The sequence below is a fragment of the Pleuronectes platessa genome, chromosome 9 (assembly GCF_947347685.1).
Source record: "Pleuronectes platessa chromosome 9, fPlePla1.1, whole genome shotgun sequence".
Classification (NCBI taxonomy): Eukaryota; Metazoa; Chordata; class Actinopteri; order Pleuronectiformes; family Pleuronectidae; genus Pleuronectes; species Pleuronectes platessa.
The window spans coordinates 5055563-5061279 of NC_070634.1; positions in this window are offsets into that span (position 1 = coordinate 5055563).

The following is a 5717-nucleotide window of genomic DNA, read 5'->3' on the forward strand; positions in this document are numbered from 1 at the left end:
TTCTCTATGCACTCCTGATAATTTTTACACTTTTACACGTGTAGATTATTTATTTTTTTGTTAGTGTAATATACCAACTGTGTAAAATCACCTGATAGTGGTGGCTGAGTTAAATAAAGTACCACTGAGATGTTGATATTAGTTGTTGTTCGTGGTAACTTCTCCTGTACTACATAAAGATAAAGTACCGCGGTCACATCTGACAGTGTGTTTATTTACACCAGCAGTTTAAGTAAAGTGGACAGAAGGTTTGAGGAGCATGTGAACAATTCATTAGGCTGTCTGAGACTGAACAGAAGACTTCATTTAAAAGAAACCGGTGTCAATGGGGTGATGAAAGGGACGGGGCCAACAGCTGGATTGTTTAGTTGGTAACATGACGGCCCGGTGATTGATCAGTGAAGACAAACAGAGCAAAACCATATAGGAAGGGCAAAACACAGCTGTTTTTTCCAATGACTCTTCAACGAAACAAATAAGAATTTTTATGGACGAAAATTGTAATTTGTGCAATTGTATTTCCTGGGTTTATCATTATATTACATATCAATGTTGGGTCCTGCTATATATCTGCATAAATCAGAGGGAAATGTGAATACCTATCTTAACATTTGTATAACAAGTGATGTGGTAGGTAGAAACACAAAGACTTTGTACTAGATTTGATGGAAGCCAGTTTAATGATTCAAAGTATTCATCATGTACTCTCGCTGTACTTCGCTGATGATCACTGTATTAGCCATAGCGAGCAAACAGAGAAAACTGTAATATTTTAGGTAAAACTCATAATTCTAAACCTCTTTTCAAGGGGAAGTATCTGATGAACTCTGATTAAATAGCACAGACTTGTTTTTGGCAGCAGCAGCAGGAGTTTCCCCCTTTCATTTGTTTAAAGGTGTGTAACGTAATAATGACCTATTCCCTGGCCCACAAAACACCATCATATTTTATTCGTTATATCTGACAAAACTATTTGCAAACCTTTTCCGTGAAAGACACGAATTCAGTGTCACTTTTGCACCAGCGTTCTACTGTGAAAGTAATTCCAAGGCTGTGTGCTATTTTAAAACTGCAGTCGGCAGCAGTGCAGCCTGAGTGTTTGATGTATCCAGTGCTTGATAGCCATTTCTGGGTTCTCTACTTACCAGTGGCAAAGGGGGCTAACCCTGCAGTTTATCTTGGGCAGTATTTAAAGCAGCGATCAAAGCTGTACAAACCAATTGTCATCATGCGTCTCCGGAGGGAATTTTGAAGTACATTAATGCTCCTTCTTTGGGAAATAATTGTGCCACTCTGTGACTTCATTAGGTCTCCTGGCTGTTTCAAAAGATGTTCTCTCTGGAGGTTGAAAGCCACATCGCTGGCAGACAGCATCCCAAGGGGCCGAATGAATAAAAAAGGAGAGATTATAATGAGATTGAGTTAGCCATGACCAGGATTGGGCTTTTCATTATTCCACTGGCTGGAGAGGGAGAGAGCGAGAGGGAGAGGGACAAGGCTGACATAAAGAAATGTGTTGTTGCAGGACCCACACTCGCCATCTGCCACGGGGGTCCAATGGTAGGCAGCCAATGCATGCTTATCATTGCCATGGGTATCAAAGGGGCCTCCTCTCTGGAGATTGCTCCATTAAAACTGCAAACGCCAATCCCCTTCACGCACGAAACAGAAATCCTGCATTTCATTCACATGTAACACTTGCTATTGATTCAGGAAATTAAAATTCGGGAGAACATTAGGAAAGCTTTGAATTATTTTCTCCTTTTGTTTAATAGCCTGTGTAAAGTATAATCTAAAGTGAGTTATTCAAGACGGTATAGTCACTTTTTTTTCATGACATGTGTGGCAGCATCCTGACAAAGTGCACCGACTAATAGGACTTTTTTGTCAGCTATAGTCTTGTTTTTCCCCCACATTCATTGTCTGTGGCAGCAGTGATCCAGAGATCAGGACCATTGATCATGACCTGTCCTTTGGCCAGTTATTCAGAAGTCCCACAGACTGCCTCTGTGAAAAAGAAAAAAGGGGGGGGGGGGGGGGGGGGAGAAGAAGAAAAATCAATAGGTTTCCATTATCTGGTTGGGCGGTGTCACTGGCCTGTCAATGATCCTGTTACAGCGGTGGTACAAGGGTGACACGGGCCCACACTCAGCCGCCGCTGACAAGAGGAAAACATGCTGACAGGCACCGGGAACAAGTTGGAACACAGATTTGCACTTCAAGCAGCCGTCCGAGGAGGTATCGTGCAAGGCCACCACGCGGCAAGGGGCGAGCTCGGCTGGGGTGGAGGTGGAGGGGTTGAGTGTGTCTGTGAGTGTGTGTGTGTGGGGGGGATTCCCAGCCAGTCTTCTTCTACTGTCTGACTGTCTAGCTCTCTACCACAAATGCTTTTATCCTCCTATAAATTATTCACCTCTGGATACACCAAAGGAAACTGGCTTGCACTGATTGTGGGGGAAATTCATAAAACCTATGGCCAGGCCGTTTGGCCACTCATGCAAAAACTCATGCAAGTCCCAATCTGAGCTTGTTTTAATGAATGTCTAGCATACCCATTGGATCATATGTATATTAATGTGACATCACTGATATTTTTTGTTTTCTGTGTTATCATGTTGGAGATATTCATGTGTCAGTTTTAATGGGAAATGGTCACTTTGGGGTCATTTACTGACTTCATCAGGTCTCTGAGCTCTTCTCCCTTAAAAGAGAACAAGAGTCTCCCCTCATCAGTCAATCCAGATGGCCGGTCAGAAATTAAGGAAGACATCAACTGTCTCTTGAAAGAGCACGAATCAATATATTTTGACAAGGATCAAATGTGCTTCATATGAACCTTTTGGCACTCTCAAAACAATCTTCCCCCTCATGTCAAACCTCTTTATTTTTGTTTGTCTACATGTAACCACCAGATATCCCATGACTTCTGGGTTTTGAGCAACACAATTTACTATTTAACACATTTATAATATCAGGCTCTCCGTTTGGCATGTTAAGAATAACACATTTCAACCTGTCAAGTCTGCAGCTTGCATCTAATTGTTTTCATTCAAGCTTTTGAACCGTGTTGGGCCTTAGGATACAGTGACGTCACAAGAAAACCCTACATTTGATCTTGAGATAATGAAAACAGATACACATTTGCACGAACAAACCAGAATCTTTTACCACTTTCGTATCACTTACAATTACGTTTTGTTCTCAATATATATATTTATATATATATATATATATATATATATATCGAGACCAAAATATATATATATATATATATATATATATATATAGTGTAAATCTAATCTTATTATAGTAAATCTAATCTTACCATGAAAATGTTATTACAAATTGCGATATTATGTATTTACCATAAATAATATACATAATATTGCAATATGTAATAACATTGCAAACAATAATTACAATTAATTACAATTTCACAGGATATACATAAATACATCACATATATCATATATATATATATATATATATATATATATATATATACATCTCTACCATTTAAAAAGCAACAATACTGTCCACATGAACTTTTCAATTTACAATAAGAAACAGTTTCTCCCTTTTCTTTTCTTTCCATATGTATTTTGACAATATATGTAAGATTTTATTTTTTCTATGTAATATTTATTACATGTGTCTACAACTGTACTGCCACTTAAGATGCTTATTTTCTATAATATTATTTCTGTTTTGTGTGTTTTTTTATCAATTACAACTGCATGTGTGTAAATTCTTTTAAACTTGTAATGTAGACAATCCGGCCCATAATGACTGGGGAATTCAGGTTAATATGTTGACAAGGTCTAACAACAGCGGGTCATGTTGCACAACACACGCATGACTGCCTCCGCTCACTGCGGCAGCTGACAGGTCCTAATCATGCGCTGCCCTCCAGGCACCGAGGGCAAAGAGGCTTTTAATCACTGAATCATAGAGCAGCGCCACGGCTCCACGTTGAGGCGTAATTACAGTCAAAGTTGCAGTAATTGTTCCAGCTAATTGGGCAGACAAGTGCACGGTGCTGTTGTACTGTACGTGCTGCTTGTACCTGACTTTGCAGAGGGGGGGGGGGGGGGGGGATGATGCGGCAACATGCTGGATTCTATTTATTTTTATTTGTGTCACTGTGTAGCAAATAAAAACAAATAAACAAACACTACAATAGTGTTAATAATATATGTGGGCTTTTTACTGCCAAAAGAAACCACATAAATGCACAGTTTTCTTAGGTTTTCCTTAACTCATTTGTCAAAAAAAAGTCACATAATAAAGGCTATACTGTATAAATATAAACAGTCTATGCATCTGATTCAAACATGTTACATGTTATTTGATTTCAGTCTGAAAATCCGCCTCAAGTTCCTGCATCTTTAAAGTGTTGTTATGAGAATAAGCAGTGTTCCTGAAATATAAACGTGTTAATAAAGGAAAGCACCGAGGGTTCCACGTGGCTTCGAGCACATCGCATACCTTTATTGTTATAATTGACTGTGTGTGTGTGTAGGTGTGTGTGTGTGTGTGTGTATGTTTGTCCGTGCGTGCGCGCGCGCGTGTCATTGATTTATTTTAATCACTTTTTACCACTTTCACATGTGAAGGTGTCTCGTGCAGGATCTTAACCAACTAAATAATATAAAACAATGCATCATGATAAATAAACGAATTAAAGAGAATAAATAGACAACCAAATAAACAATCATCACCAGGTACAGTAAGGGCGCATCAGATACATAAATTAAAAGCAAATAAATAAACAATCGTCATCATCGTGTCATGTACAGTGAGGACATCAATAATGCACACTAATGGTCGCACTTTGGAAAACACCATTATTTCCTAATTAGTCCACCGACCAAGATGCCTTCAGACGCGGGGCCGCATGGAGGTGTGATGGGGGGGACTGGTCAGGGAGCAGCTGCCCTGAAACCCGCCGGGCTCAGCCTGACCTGCTTTTGATTTCACCATCACTAAACTCAATATATATAAACCTATACTTGACAGGCAGGCAATGTGTAGGTATACATATATATATATATATATATATATATATATATATATATATATATATATATATATATATATATATATATATATATATCCGAGCTGAGGTTTTTTGATTTGTATGAGGGGAGAAATGTAGAATATGAGCCAGGAATGACGAGTCAGACATGATTTCGCCAAAGAATAAATAGTGAAGAGAGAGAGAGAGAGAGAGAGAGAGAGAGAGAGAGAGAGAGAGAGAGAGAGAGAGAGAGAGAGATGCAGATCTCATAACGTGTCTGTTTGGGGCTGAAGTGTCTGCAGAGATCCATCATGTTCCACTCGCTCTGCCTCCATCCACACTGATCCAGTCAGGTTCTGTCCACGTGCCCCATTCAACGAAGACACAAAGAGAGAGAGATGAGCATGTGCCCTGAAATCCCACAATCATTCACACGGAAAGAGACGACGTGCACGCGTGTGTGATTGTGTCAGTAATCACTTATGTGGGTGTGAAACGGCTTCATGGGACTAAAACAGAAAGCGTCTGGGGCCCATGAGCTGGTGCCACGCTGCAGTTCTCATGGACGGACGGTAGGGGCCGCTGCTCATTTCGTCCTGGAAGGAGGAACGCGGGTGAAAGTGAAAACACACATACTAACACATACGCGCACACACATATACACGATAAGAAAAAACTAGAAACTAAGTCAGGGGAA